This window comes from Prinia subflava, chromosome 9 (assembly GCF_021018805.1).
Source record: "Prinia subflava isolate CZ2003 ecotype Zambia chromosome 9, Cam_Psub_1.2, whole genome shotgun sequence".
Classification (NCBI taxonomy): Eukaryota; Metazoa; Chordata; class Aves; order Passeriformes; family Cisticolidae; genus Prinia; species Prinia subflava.
The window spans coordinates 35,579,728-35,595,230 of NC_086255.1; the positions used below are offsets into that span (position 1 = coordinate 35,579,728).

Consider the following 15,503-nt stretch of genomic DNA (forward strand, 5'->3'; position numbering starts at 1 on the left):
GTAGGCAGAAGGATACACCTATGGGGGAACCTAGTGGTCCTGAGCCTAGTTGTGTGCCTGATGGTGGGTCAGCCTCAGGGAGTTCAGCTTAGCACCAAGAAAGAGCAAAAAGCTGTGGAAACCACTGCATACCGAGCCCTGGATAGCTGCCAGAAGGACAAGGGATATGGGTACTATGCCTTTAACAACACTCGGCACATCAGGCGGGGAAATAGCTCACCATGGCCCAAAGGCAATACCTAAGAATGAGCAGTTAGACTTGCTATCGAAACAACCCTTGGGAACCCCAAGGTTGGAGATAACAACAAAGGAATGTGCTTAAAAGAAACCTTTGGCTTATCAGATAACAAGGAATTAAAAGGGGGAGCCCAACAAGTAGATAGAAATCAAAATTGAGGTAGTAAAGATTGGCCAACAGAATAGATGTTACCTGCAACCTGGGCTCGAGATGGAAACGGGAAATATGAAACCCCTATCCATCTGCAAGATAGGCTTCTAAGGTTGCAGGCAGTAGTAGCAATCATTTCAAATCTTACTTTGGATGTCCTTGAATTACTGGCTAAACAGCATCCTCAAATGAGGGTTTGTATATATCAACACCAGGCAGCATTAGATTACTTGTTGGCTGGAGAAGAAGGAGCCTCTAGAAAATTAAAAGGAATTAAATATCAGGCAGGGATTTTCCCTTACAGGGAAACTGTAAGGGACCAAGCCGCAGAAATTAAAAAGGTCGCACAAGTACCCATACAAAAAGGGGAGTCAAGGCTTCAAACCTCATGGTGGGATCAACTATTTGGGGAAAGAACATGGTGGGAGAAAATAAGACTTTTTATACTATGCCCCATCACTGGAATAATAGTCTTGCTTTCCATAATACCTGGCCTCATCTGTTCAATATATTTGATAGTACAAGGCATGCAAGTACTGAAAATAATGAATTTAAAGGTCAGAAAAGGGAGCACGGCAGCAACAACATTGGCTAACTTTGAGGCATGGGCAAGAACAGAAAGGGATAACCATAGGGGTAAACTTCGGCAACGATATTAACAATTAGAAATGGAAAGAAATCAGAAGGGAAAGAGAAACACTAATTATATGTTAAATTATAAGGGGGGGGGGATTGTGATAAATGATGTGGGATAATTCATGTTTATAATGTACATATAAATCAAGATGTGCCATTTAATATAAATGGTAAAAATCATTCGAGACTCAGGTAGACAGATTCAGGAATTGAAAAATGACTCTGCCGGGAACTGGGGGACGACCAAATTTACAAGAGAAAGGAGAGAAGGTGGGAGGAAGCTGGGTCTTCTCCAAAGACAGGATTGCAAATGACCCAACCATTACCACCACCACCGAAATGGATCTCACTCCACCATTGGGGATGCGCATCTCAATGCGATATTCCCAGAAGTCATATTTAATATTCATCTCCAAGCAGAAGAACTATTAAACCGACCAGACAGCGAGAATGAATCTACATGAACATAAAGAAAAACTGAAGGGACAAAGAGAGTATGAAGTAATGCTCTGTCCTGGTAAAAAACTGTAAATAAACAGGACTCACAGAACCAAAGATGTGAACAGGGGGAGCTATGGCGTGATAGAGGCCGCAGCTAAGATTCAACCAGTGCCTGTCCCGGGACTCGACACTGATTCTTTGATTGTTGGATTACCCGAAATTCTGTTCATTGATTTTTTTTTTAAAGTACTAAAATCATTTATTAATTTGGAATTGGCTTTACGTTTATTACAATTGGCGTAACAGGCCCAGACTGAAGAAATTAGTTGAATTTATTGTTAAACAAATTAGAGGAAGTTAATGAGAAGTATGCGAGATCCTAGAGATGCACTCGGCCTACTCAGTCATCTCCTTCCTGGGCTCCTCTTGATCCCTGATTCCCTCCCTCCCTCCTCCCCACACAGTTCCACAGAGGGATGGGGCTGGTTTGGTTGGAAAGACAAGTGTCTGCTAAGGAAGGCAGGAGCCTCCCTTGCTATGGAAAATGGAAAATCCTTCCCTCCAAATGATTCTCATTTTGAAATGAAGGGGTTTCTCAGGCTAAGCTATGAGAAGAATAACAGTTCTTTACTTGTACGTAGCACAAAGTGGACAGACAACCCCGAGTGCGGCATGAACAACAAACAGAGCCCAAACTCAGGCCCAGCTGCTCTCGGCCGCAGGCGCTTTCCCCTTCCCTGCAGTTCCCGCACTGCCGGCAGGGGCGCTGGTGGCTGCCCTTGGAGCTGGGGGTGTCACGAGGGCAATGCCCTCCCTGCAGGCAGCACCGGGGGCAGGAGGGATTACGGAGACTTTTCCTTTGGACACCCAGCCCGGCCTTGGCAGTGGCGAGGAACAGGCACGGAGGTGACCCTGAGAGTGAGGGCAAGGCACAGGCTGTAGCGGAGGAAGGAGAGCCCTGTGCCGGGCTAAGAGATGAAGCAGGGACTGCCTAGCGTGGAGAAGGTCCTTTCTGCAGCCCCTGTCACAGGGGAGCTTGGGCCTTGCTGCACAGATATGGATGCTGATTGGAGCAGTTCTCACTGTGGAATTTATTGTCAGCCAGGTACACACACTCGGAATTGCCAAGGACAGGAACCCTGCAAGGAGGAGCAGAGACAGCGCTGGTCCCCAGGCGAGCACCTTGTAGCCCTGTCCCCCCAGGCCCTGCCCAGTTCCCCGGCACTCACCAGGAGCTGAAGTTGCTGCCGTCCCCCCAGTGCAGGCGCTGGCCCCGTCTGCGCAGCCCGAGCCAGTAATTGATGTTCCTGCGGAGGCGGAAGAGCAAACCCTGCCCAGGAGAGAGGAGTGGGAGCTGCCCCGGCCCCTCGGGGGGACACGTGCCCGGGGCTCCCCCCACAAGCTGGGGCTCCTTCCCTGCAGGGCCCCGGCACAGGCCTGCAGCCCCAGCCCTAGCAGCACCCAGCCCGGCCCAGGAGCACCCCCAGGCTCCCCTCACACACCCCACAGCACCCACAGCCCCTCACTCACCAGGTTCTCATCCCTGACAATGGCCAAGGAGGCCCCGAGCTTGGAGCACCGCTTCTGACCCTGCTCCCAGGTGCCGTGATCCCTGGAGAAGTAGTAGCAGACCCCATTGCACCCAATTCAGGCAGAAGAACAGCCCAGAACCAAGAGCGGAGTCACAGGTGTGATTGGAACCTGTGGTGCTGGAAGGGGAAGAGGAGAAGCTCTGAGGATTCCCCTGTGCAGGGAGCAGGGATCCCACTCTGCCCCCAGGGGCTGGGCCCAGCCTGCTGCCCCTCCCTTACCTGACTGCACAGCCAAGGCCACCGCCAAAGCCAGCACCAGCAACACGAGCACAACCAGCACCAACACAAGCAGGGGATGGCACCTGAACCGCTTGCCTGGAGCAGGAAAGAGCTGCTGGCTGCCAGAACCAGAGCCGACCCTGGAATGTGCTCACCCAGTGGCCAGGGAGCACAGGAGGGAGCCCTCAGCCAGTGTGCAACACACTCAGCTGGCAGCCAGGGAGCCAAGAGCCTGGACACAGGGGTGGGGACAGCCAGGGACACAGGGGTGGGGACAGCCAGGGACACAAAGGTGGGGACAGGCTGCAGCAGGAGAACTGCACAGGCTTGGGGGCAGCTTGGAAAGTTGATTCCAGCCACTGATGGGCGGAGCAGAGCACCAGGACTCTTCCAGATGTAAGGATACAGCCACAAACGTGCCAGCCTTGTCCTTGGGAGGTGACACTGTCCCCTCCCTAAGAGGCCACAGGATTGGTTCTACACTCACCCAGAATCTTCTGAGGATCCTTCTGTGTACATTGCCAGGTGCTGATGTGCCCTAAGGACCCAGGGGCTTCCTCACACTCCCATCACTGATGCAGAATTCATTCTCCACATCTTCACTCTCTGCATGCTCATAAGTGGCATCCCCCTGCTCATGACAAGTGGCTTCTTGCACCCCAGGCAAGTGTGGAACCCCAGCTGCTGATCCCTCCTGGAGATGCAGGAGCTCCTTCACAACTCCATGATGGGATCAGAATTCACTCTCCTCCTGCTCACAGCTGGCATCTCTCTTCTTGGAATAAACATCCCCTTGCTCTGGAGTCATCAGGAAGATTGAAAAAGTCTTTCGGAGATTGGCCTCGGGAACAGCTTCACACCCTCGCTGATGGCACTGAAAGGGACATGATGAAAGGTCACTGCTGGTGCCGGCCCTGCGGGACGCCGAGGCTCAGGAAGGCGCTGCCAGCTCAGCGCCGCCCTGGCCTCGCTCTATGGACGCTGCGGCAGCACCTGCGGAGACAAGCGCGGCCTCTGGGAGCTCTCCGGTGCCCGCAGCCGCGGCCCCTGGGGCTCTGCAGCCGCTGCAGCCCAGCTCCGTGCCGGGACAGGAGGGGACAACGCCTGCGAGCTGCTGCATGCGGGGACAAGACAGCTGCAGCTTGTCCCCACAGGATTCCCTGTCCCGGCGGGTTGGAGCCTGGGGACAGCGAGCGCGGCACAGCCGCTGTGGGTCCCTGCGGTGTTAGAGCCGCTCTGGGGGTGGAGTGTCTTTTGGCCGCTTTGTCCAATCAGCGTGCGTGAAAGCAGTGAGGGGTGGGGCTTGGCCCACGGCCCGTGGAGCGGGCAGGAACGGTCATAAGGCCGCTCCCGTCCCGGAACCAATCGCAGTGCCCCGGGAGCAGAGGATCCAACAGAGCCCCCACGCCCCTCCCCTCTACACGGAACTGTTCGGGGTGCCCTGGGAGCTGAGTATTCGACGGCATCCCACCCCCGCGGTACAGAAAAGGGGTGCCCCGGGATCTAAGGTACTTACGGAGCCCCCATGCCACACCGATCGGGGTGCCCCGGGAGCTAAGGCACTGATCGAGTAGCTCTGACGGACCGATCGGGGCGCCTGGGCAGGTGAGGCAGCAATGGAACCCCCCTGTACAGCACCGATCCGGGTGCCCTGGGAGCTGAGGCATCGACAGAGTGCCGACAGGGATGCCCCGGGAGGTGAGAAATCGACGGAGTGCCCCGGGAGCTGAGGCATCGATCAGAGCGCCCCGTTCCTGACAGATCGGTTGCCCCCGCCGCTTTGGGTCTCTGCCTGGGAACATGAAGCGGGTCCTGGCACAGAAGGCAGCGCAAGAAGCCTCGGCCCCGCAGCAGGCACGATGCCGTGCTTTCTGCCTGCACTCGGCGCGCGGAGTGCTTTGGGCTCAGGCGCGTTCAGGTTCCTCCCGGGGCAGCCCTGAGCCGGCCAGGGACACATTCCCGCCTGAGCAGTGGCGCCGAGCCCGGGGCCGCACGGCCGGGAAGTGTCCCAGGCACGGAGCAGCCCCAGTGTCTCAGCGAGAGCAGCCGGGATGAGCCATCGCTGCTGCGGCACCGGCTCGTCCCCAGGGATCCGGGCAAGGAGGAGAGCGCGGGCAGCCGCTCCCTCCGCCATCTCAGCGCCGGGGGGACATGGGGCAAGCCGGCACAAGGAACTCGCCTGAACCGCCCCCTGCCCCTCGCCGCTGCCTCTCCGCCCGCAGCGAGCCCCGAGCCAGGGCACAAACCGGGCGCGGGTCCCACCTGTGCTGCAGCAATCTCCAAGCTCCGCCGCCGCTCCGGTCCCGCTCAGACACACCGGGGGTGGCCGGAGCCGCCGCAGTTTAAAGCCGATGTGGGTGTGGGAGAGGTTTCTGCCGTTTGGACCAAGCAGCAGGCGGAAAGCATCCAAGCATAGCGAGGAGGGGGACGAGCGCGCGGAGGCAGGCAGGGAAGCAGTGACCGCCAGACAGTGACTGACACACAGACGCACTCCCTTACAGACTCCCTCACGCACGCAGGCAGGCAAGCGGGCAGGAGAGGGGACGCGAGGTCGCTCCTGTCCCGAAAAATCCGGTAAGAAAAAAGGCCCTTCTCTGGAGCAGCTGGTGAAGAACAGCAGCCCCAGGGAAGCTGCTTCTGGAGGTCTCAACAGTGAATTATGACAGGGGTTGTTGGGGTGGGCTGGGCCTGGCCAGGTGCCCGGTGACAGCAGAACCGCTCTGTCCCTCTGCTCTTCCCCCTGGGCAGGGGACAGAACACATCAGGAAAGGCTGGAGGATCTGGAAAAGGCCAGGCAGAGATCAATCACCGGTCACCGGAATAAGAGACACGACGGCGAATTTATGATCAAACAAATCAGATCAAGAGAATGAGAGGTAAACAGCAGGGGTTCCAGCCCAGGAAGCAGGACTTTGTCTTCAGCCTCTCGCAGCTACCCCAGGGGGATAAAGGATCCCCTGGGCCCTCCAGCAGCGGCTCTGCCCCCACAATGGGGATGTGTCCAGAGCCCCCGCTCAGTCCTGGCCTTGCAGGGGCGAGTGTGGAGCAGACGCTGAGCTGCTCCATGGAGCTTCCAGCCCCTCTGGGATCTGTCGGGGCACAACCCAGGCAGTGCTGGGTGTCCGTGGGCGCTCGGTGCCTGTGGGCGTTTGCAATCCCGACGGAGAAATGGAGCCCAAACCGGCAGCGCCAGCACAGCTTCACCGGTCTTCTGCCATTTCTGAAGGAATTAAATCAAGGGTAAACTCCCTCTGTGCTATTTCAAAGCCTTGAATGAAGAGGATAACAGAGGTTCCCTCTCAACTTTTGTCCCTAAACTATGCATAAGGAGGGTCTCCCGTCAACGTAAGCCTGAATAAAAAGTAAGTCAACGGGGATTTTTCCTCAATGTAGCCTCCTAAATTGAGGGGCAAAGCAGTTTCCCTCTTCAATTTCCCTGAAGAAAGACCATTCTGGGGGCTTTTGGACATCTTTTCTGTCTGTGAAACTCCCTGGAAATGGAGGGTCCCCCTCGATGGAACTCTTCTAATGGCACACGAAGAGGTTCCTCTCAAGGGAAGCCCTTTCAAACCAGTGACAGCAGTGTTTGCCCTCAATTTTAACCTTAAGATGATGAAAATGGGGCTCTTTCCCTCAATTCAAACCCATGGACCAGCACCATAAAGGTATTCTCCTTCCATTTAAACATGAAAAATAATGGAAAGCAGTGACTGCCTGCCAAGCCAGACACCCAAAATTACGGAAAAAGTGTGTTTTCCTTCAATTGAGATCCTTCAAATCAGAGGTGAATTAGGATCCTCCCCAGCTGGAACACGATTATGGAAAAATGTTCCCCTCTCAATTTAGATCTCTTTTCTTCTTGTAACCTCCCCCCCATTTTTTTTTGGGGGGGGGGGGGGTTGGGGGGGGAGGGGAGCACTGAGGAGATGTGGGAAATATTAAAGGTGATAAGGCTTTTACAAATCTGTGAAAGCAGGCTCCAGAAATAGAAAGAGCAGAAGAATTTAGAATTAGCTGCAACTGAAAAGTTTGAAAGTAGGAGAAGTTACAACAGTACAGCAAGCAAGGACATAAAACAATAATCTGAGTCTTAGGTTTCTCTAGGATAGATCTTAGGACTGTAGAAAAAGACGTTTTGCAAGATAGTGGAAAGTTGAAGCTTAATAATGGAAAATTGTTTGTTGTTGATAGAGTGCACACAAGCCAGCACTGTTTGAAGCAGGTGCGGGTTTGATTTCCGTGATCGGCCAGGACAATTGTCTGTAAGCTTTAGCAATATGTTATTGCCTGGAAAACTTTTAAGATGCTTGGTACCAAAGAAATCTTCGGCTGCTGCTGGCAGACGTGCCCTGTTGCCATCCTTCAATTGTGTAAAACCCTGTGATGAGACCGATGCCGCGATAAAGATTCCAAGCCCCAGGTAAATCAGTCGGTCTCTCTTGGAAGAAAAGAGCTGCTCCCTCTCCCCGTGAAGTTTGAACGGAGTAAGTTGAGAACAGGGGGGACTTTAGGATGGGACATCTCTTGTCCACCGAGGAATGGGACGTTTTTAACCAGCTTGAGACACTTTTAAAAGTTCATTCTCGTGCTGATATTCAGAAAAATGAACTGAAAAACTTGCTGACTTTGGGTGAACACAAACTTTCAATCTATAGTCCAAAGTCTGCTTGGACTTACAATTTCTGGGACCTGGTGAACTGGAAATTGTATAATGCTATTTCTCTTAACTAAGAAGCATCTGTTGCAAAATTATTCTCTGTATGCCAAGCACTGCCACAAATTTTTAAACAGATGGAATCTGCGCTTCCTTCTGGCTTCAAGACCGGACATGCGGCCCCTCCCGGGCCCCGAATCAACTTTGCGGCTCCCCCTGCAAGTCCCTCCGCTCCTTTGGGCCCTTGGAATAATTCCGTGGTTTTTTCTGGCGGGTTTTTTTTCCAGAGCAGGTTTCCAAATCCCTCCGCTTCCCCTCACACCTCCACGGCCCCCCCGGCTCCCCAGAGCATCCCTCCCACCTTCCCTGGGTCCCCGCCAGTGTTCCCTGTATCGGTTCCCTCCATCCCTCGGCTCAGCCCCTCAGCCCCGCCTGGTTCCCCCTCTGGCTTTTCGGGTCCCGCTGAAAAGAACAGGGCATATGCCTTTATTAATATTCAGCTCTTTATTACACATTTCAGCTCATTATTAAAGTCATCAGCAGGATTGCAGAGTCCGATCAGAGTTTTCCACGCTGCTGCAGCCATCTGAAGGAGCAGGTGCTGTCCCCATGGATGCTGAGTCCTTGTTCCCATAGAAACACCTGGCAGTTCTCTCTGGTCAACCATCAGAAGGCAGAGTAGTGGCAGTCAGCTCTTTGCCCTCAGGGAAAAGTTTCAAGAGTTTCCCATTCTCTTCCTAAGTCAATTCAGCTAGCCAGTTCCCATTGTATCTAAGCTCCTCATAGGTTATGGTGAATCTTCAAACCAGGCCAGGGGGTATCTACTTCTTGCTCGGCTAGGGCACTATCTAATTCTCCTCTGACACATCTAGCTTCTTGTCTTGGGGTGCAGTTTCTCCAAAAAAACTCTCCCAGGATTCACAGGGGCAGTTTTATTAGCATATAAAAATGCATATGCATTGGTCCTGGTCGAAGCAGAGGTATCCCTGCTGAGGTAGTTACAGCAAACAATGGCTGGGCCATCAAGGCCGGAGCTGCTCCTTTTCACATTTTAATGAGGTAGAAGAATGCTGCCTTTCCCTTCGGGGCAGCTTCCCTCTGTCTTCAAACTTGCTAGGGTGTGGGGGTTACAACCAGGAGAAACCCCCATTATTCCAAAAGGCTGGGTGAAAGCACAAATTGGGAGGAGGGGGGCTGCACTCCCAGAGCTCTTTTAACATGCCAATGCATGCTCCACGCTTTCCTCAGGGGGACTGGGCGACCGTCCTCCACGGGGCCAGGACAGGGGCAGCCCAGCCCCTCTCATCCGGAAAGCTTGTTCATAACATCGCCTCCGTTTCGCCAGGCTCTGACCTTTCCGCGCCGCTGCGCAATGCTCACATCGGCTTTGTGGAGCCCGGCCGGACTTTGGCAGCTGCCCCAGCGTGGGGCCGGACCCCTCAGCATCCCTGACAGGGTTTGTTCCCGTCCGCAGCCTTCGGTCTTTTCCTCATACCCTTCCCCGATTTGCTCTGCCTTGCCAAACCTCTCATGCCCCAGTCCCCGCCCGTGCAGCCAAATCACCCCTGCCCGGGGAAAGCCCCAGGCCCGCTCCCCAGCCTGTCCCGCCCGCTGTGTCATCCCCGCCGCTGCTCCCTGCGCGTCCCCAGCCATTTCAGCAGCCCCCGTGTTGCCGTGCCCCGCAGCCACAGCACCACGGTTCCCCGCCAGCAGCGGCACCCATGCAGGTTATGGCAGCCCGGGCACCCTGGCAGCCCCTCCCGGGGCTGGGCCATGGCACAGCCTCCCCCCGCCTCCTCCGGCACAGCAGCGCCTTGGAACACCCCGGCTCCCGGGCGCTGTCCCCCGGCTCCAGGACCGGGTAGCAGCAGAGCGGCTCCTGTTCCCAGAGCGGCTGGCTCTGCTGAACGCTGCCGAAATACAAATCTTTGCGCTGCTGCTCCTCGGAGGGACGGGGAAGAGTTTCTACTGTTAACAAAATGGGGAGTTCTCAGACTTTTCCTAATTCTGGGCTTGGTCAAACAGCCCAAGTGCTCCAGCCTGAAGCCGCCCCGCGAGCGCCTCAGGCTGCGGTCACAGCACAGACGCAGACACAGACACAGCCAATGCTCATAGCACGTGTGCCGCCCGCTGCTCCCGGTTCAGGAGAAGCTGAGACAGTCAATGCATTTTCTGCACAAACAGCAGACACTGCAAACACTCCGCTGGTGCTCTTGCCTCACCTAATTCTGGTCTCACAAACTGAACACAGAATTCTGATTTGTTCCGCTCCAAACCAGTGGCTTCCTTGGTTTCTGAAAAAGCGGGGAACCCTCCAGGGACCAATTCGGAAACGAATTCACCATGTTTAACTGATTGGTCTGATATCAAATGAAATCTCAGACAAGATAAGGATTCTGGTTCTTCAAACAACAAATTCCTAGCTACGGCTGTAAGATATGGTAGAAATAATCGAAATCCTCCATATGAAACCACATCACATGATGATATTAAAGAACTTAGACAAGCAGCAAGGGATAGTGGGCTGACCTCACCTTATTTAGTAATGTGGTGAAAAGTACTTTTATTTCCTATGAGCTGGTTCTAGCAGATTGTCGCAACGTTGCTTCCATGATTTTAACCAGCTGGCAGTACATGCTACGGGACTTGGAGTGGTGATAGCATCTCAACGAGTTAACTAAAAAGAGTGAATCTACTGCTGTTTCTTCATTCTCGAGTATTTTTTAGGATTCCAGAAAAAGATATCTGAACTTCGTTGACAGCTTCCTATGAACTGCTAGTCTTGTGATTTCTTCCAGGTAGCATCTCTGCCCTGAAAGAAACTCCAGAGAAAACGAGATTCTGTACGGTTTGATTAAATTTTTGTCCTAGATTTTATTTGTTTACTTTATACAAATGTAACAGTTTGTTGTGTTTTAAGTGTTTTATGGCTATTATTGTTGAGAGCCTTGCTTTAAAATATGTTAAGGGACATCCCTCTAGTTCAGAGCCTGGGTCCTGGCCAGGCCCTGACTCTCCCTAGACGGGAGATTTACCAACAGACCCAGGGATTTTCTGCATCAGAACAATATTCGAGTCACTTTTGACTTGACAATTGGTTCTTATTAATATGACAGCTGGGCTCAGTTTTAAAATAACCTTGGAGAATCATGATCCGGAGATGCTTCATCCAATTCTTAACTAATTTAAGGTGGAGATTCAGCTGTTGCAGACTCTGGATGATGGTACAATATTTTAGACAGACATTGATAATTATCTACTTCTAGATGTGTTAAAAATTAGCTGTGTTATTTAACTTATCCTTACTGAATTTAAGTTTCTTGTTTTATTGCATATGCTGTTTTGTTTTAAGGTTGAAAAACAAAAGGGGGAGGTGGCTCCTCAAGAACACCTGTAAAATGCATTGCATGTTCTTAATTTTTTGAACTGCTTCTTGATAGTTTCTAATTCCCCAGCTGTTACTCACTTCTGCAGTAATCTGCACCTACAGCCCTGGCAGAAACCCCCGATGCTGAAGCTGAACTGAAGTGGATTCCAGAGAAGAGTGCCAGGCCGTGTCCCACACGAGAATGCCCTGACGGCTCCATGAGCAGAGCAGCAGGCACGCAGACGTGAGCCAGGCACAGACTGCGGGTCACACCTGACATCCCCTGTTCACCTGTGCAACCTGCAAACCCAACTTAATGTCCATGACAAATGTGGGAATTGCTGGTTTTGTAGAGCTCTTTTGGCAAAAGTGTGGTCTCCATTGTGTTGTAGAGTCCAAAACAGTGCATTTCCTCATTGGCTTCTAAAAGGGGAAATTACCTCTTCTAATACAATTACTTAGTCCCCAGGTAAGGTTGGAAGCAACAAGACCTGAAAGAGTTAAGAGCTCAGATCAGAGGAGAGGATGGATCACAGCTGGATGATTTGTTCCAAGGATGGAACGCTGCCCGTTGGTTGAAGGAGCTGTGCAGAGCAGGTTTGGAGGTGTTGGTTATTTCAGGGGTGGGACTGGAAGTGGCACCTTGTACACTCCGGTGTGCTCGAACGAGCAGAGGCACCAAGGAAGTTCTTGTTGTTCAGGGGGAGACGTAGAAAGGGGAATCACAGGAAGGTCTCAGAATCTTACAAAGGAAGTACAGACTTGGATGCAAGTACAGACACAGATGAAGGTTTTGAATTAAGACCTTGGAACGGACGAGACTTATTGAACAACAAACAGCAACTACTACTGGATTTGACATAAACCCCTTGGATTAGACCTGATCTTTTACAGCATTAATTGCTGTGTTCTAAAATTGCAATGCTTAAAGGAAGCAAGAAAAGTGCCTTAGATGAGCAAAGAGAAATTTGTATTACAGTAGAATAATGTAACATGAGGTAGAAAATAAACAACAAAGTCAAGAAAATTTTTTTGTAGTTAAACCAAGTGGGGGAATTGTGGGAAACACTAAAAGTAAAAAGGATTTTTAGGAGCTGGAAAAGCAGTCCTCAGACAGAAAAAGCTGTGAACTCAGAATTTGCTGCAATTGAAGAATTTGAAACTAGAGAAGATACAGTAGTAGAACAAGCAAGGACATGGGAAATAAAGGTTGAGTTTCTAGGTTTGATGTGAATAAATCTTAACACTGCAGAAATAGATGCTTGAGAAGATACTAGAAGGTCTTATGCTCAATAAGAGTATTGTGTATTGTCAACAGAAAATCATAGAGGCGAGCATTGTGTGAAGCAGGTGTACGTGTGCTATAATCGATTGCCTAAAACAACTGTCTGTAAGCTTTAGCAGTGTAGTATCGGCTGAAAAGTTTTTAAGATGTTCAGTGACAAAGAAATGAGCGGCTGCCGCTGGCAGCCCTGGGAGGGACAGTGGAAGCAGCGGGAGTGAACAAGAAGGAGCACGGGGAGGGATTTTAGGAGCACTGGGAAGGAATAGTGCTCCCAGTTCCTTCCCAGAGCTCTCACCATCCCTGCTGGTGCTTGCCAGTAAGAGGAATACTGGGAGGGAGCTGGGAGGGAACTCCTCACCACTCTGCAAGGTGCAGCAGCCCCGGGTGTGACCAGTGAGGAGGGGGAAGTGCCCCCAGCCCCTCCCCAGTGCTCCCTCCGCCTCAAAAAAGCGGAGGTTACGAGAGGAGAAGGGATTTAAATTGTAGTGGGAAAGCTTTTCTTTAATTGTGTTTCAACTGGGTAGGATGCCCCTTGACTTATGATTGGAAGGGTCTCAATTGAAGGAAAACACACCTTTTTCATAATTTTGGGTGCCTCCCTTGGCGAGTAACCACTGCTTTCCATTACTTTTATGTTGAATGGAAGGAGAATACCATTATGGTGCTGGTCCATGGGGTTGAATTGAGGGAAAGAGCCCCATTTTCATCATCTTAAGGTTCAAACTGAAGGACACACATTGCTGTGGCTGGTTTGAAAGGGCTTCCCTTGAGAGGAACCTCTTCGTGTACCATTAGAAGAGTTCCATTGAGGGGGACCCTCCATTTGCAGGGAGCTTCACAGACGGAAAAGATATCCAAAAGCCCCCAGAATGGTCTTGAGGGAAATTGAAGAGGGAAACTGCATTTTAAGAGGCTAAGCCTCATTTTAGAAAGCTAACCTCATTTTAGGAGGCTAATTGAGGAAAAATCCCCCTTGACTCTCTTTTATTTGGGATTCAACTGGGGGGAGACCCTCCTTATGCATCATTAAGGGATCTAAATCCAGAGGGAACCTTTGTTCTCGCTCGTGATTTAAGGGTTTGGAATGGCAACAAGAGGGAGTTTACCCTTGATTTAATTCCTTTAGAAGTGGCAGAAGACCGGTGAAGCTGTGCTGGCGCTGCTGGTTTGGGCTCCATTTCTCCGTCGGGATTGCAAACGCCCACAGGCACTGAGCACCCACGGACACCCAGCACTGCCTGGGTTGTGCCCCGACAGATCCCAGAGGGGCTGGAAGCTCCATGGAGCAGCTCAGCACCTGCTCCACGCTGGCCCCTGCAAGGCCGGGACAGAGCGGGGGCTCTGGAGGAATCCCCATTGTGGGGGGCAGAGCCGCTGCTGGGGGGCCCGGGGGATCCTTTATCCCCCTGGGGTGGCTGCGAGAGGCCGAGGACAAAGTCCTGCTTCCTGGGCTGGAACCCCTGCTGTTTACCTCCTATTCTCTTGCTCTGACCTGTTTGATAATAAAGTCAATTAATGCCCCCCAGTTGTGTCTCTTATTCCGGTGATCGGTGATTGATCTCTCTCTGATCTTCACCCGATCCTTGAGCCTTTCCTGATGTGTTCTGTCCCCTGCCCAGGGGGAGGAGCAGAGGGACAGAGCGGTTCTGCTGGCACCTGGCCATGCCCACCCCAAGAATCCCTGCCATAATTCACTGCAGCATTTCCCGGCCCCACGGCAGGTCCAGCTCTGCGAGCAGGCGGCTCCAGGAGTTCCAAGTGGGCAAAACGGGGCCGAGGGAGAGGAGGCAGGTGGTGCCAGTGGGTGAAATGTCTTTGCTGCGAGCTGGCAGGGAGAGGAGGAGGGAGCAAGTGGTGCAAAGGAAAGAGGAGAGAAAGAGGGACAAGGCTGGAGCAGTGGAAGGTGGCAGGGATGGCCATGGGGCAGGCAAGCACTTCGCTTTAGAGTTCTTCTGGATGGAAAGGAAGAACTGTAAAATCCAAGAAAAGAGGAGAGCAATAACAGGTGGTGAAAATAGCCATTAATGAAATTCATTTGATCTGCCTGACTGCAAAGGCTCTGCCGGGGGGGTGGGCCCTGGCGGCTCCAGTTCTTGAAAACCCGCGGTAAGAAAAAGGTGCAAGCGAGTCTTTGTAGAATCCCGTGCAGAACATGTGCACTACGGGGAGCTGCTTCTGGGGCTGTCCTGACCTGCGGCTCTGGCCGAAGGCCAAGCACCGCCCCTCGGTGATTTCCCGCACCTGACTCTTCAAAAATAGCCAAAAGCTGCTCTGCTCGCAGAGTGGTGTTAAAAGGTGGCGGGACCGGCCCAGGGTGTCTGGGTGGAGGACAAGAGAGATGGCGGCGGCACCTGGAGCTCAGACATTGCTCCAGCACAGGTGGGACCCGTGCCCGTTTGTGCTCAGGCTTGAGGCTCGCTGCGGGTGGAGAGGGCGCAGTGAGGGACAGGGGGCAGGTCTGGTGAGTTCCTTATACTGGGTTCCCCTGTGACTCCCCGGAGATGATATTGCGGAGGAAGTGGCTGCCCGCACGCTCCCCCTTGCCCCGATCCCTGGGGACGAGCCGATGCTGCAGCAGCGATGGCTCATCCCAGCTGCTCTCGCTAGTACACAGAGGCTGATCAGGAACATAGGGAGGTGAGTTTAGTTTCCCATGGAAAAGGGCCACCCTTCGTGTCCACCACCCTCATCCTGCCACCTTGGCTTCTGCCTGCCAAAATGCAGTCAGGATCAAGACTTGTCCCACATGCAGGATGCCACATTTTGGAACTCTGGCTGCTTTTGGAGTGCCAAATGTCTCCCACAATCTGACATCAGGAACATGGGGAGGTGAGTTTAGTTTCCCGTGGAAAAGGGCCACCGTTCATGTCCACCACCCTGAACCCTGCACATTGGCTTCCTCCTTCCAAAATGCAGTAAGA

At 52.6% G+C, this 15,503-nt stretch overlaps 1 long non-coding RNA gene across 2 annotated transcripts; it reads right to left on the minus strand.

Annotated features, from left to right (window-relative positions):
- Positions 1-1,926: 1,926 nt before the first annotated feature.
- On the minus strand, positions 1,927-4,492 carry LOC134555149 (uncharacterized). 2 transcript variants are annotated; one of them, XR_010081379.1, is made up of 6 exons: positions 4,270-4,492; positions 3,764-4,150; positions 3,277-3,372; positions 2,996-3,174; positions 2,695-2,772; positions 1,927-2,604 (listed from the first exon to the last, which is right to left on the minus strand). It is a non-coding gene; the product is annotated as an uncharacterized LOC134555149 (long non-coding RNA). The 2 variants fall into 2 exon arrangements; XR_010081380.1 differs by lacking the exon at positions 3,277-3,372.
- Positions 4,493-15,503: the final 11,011 nt, after the last annotated feature.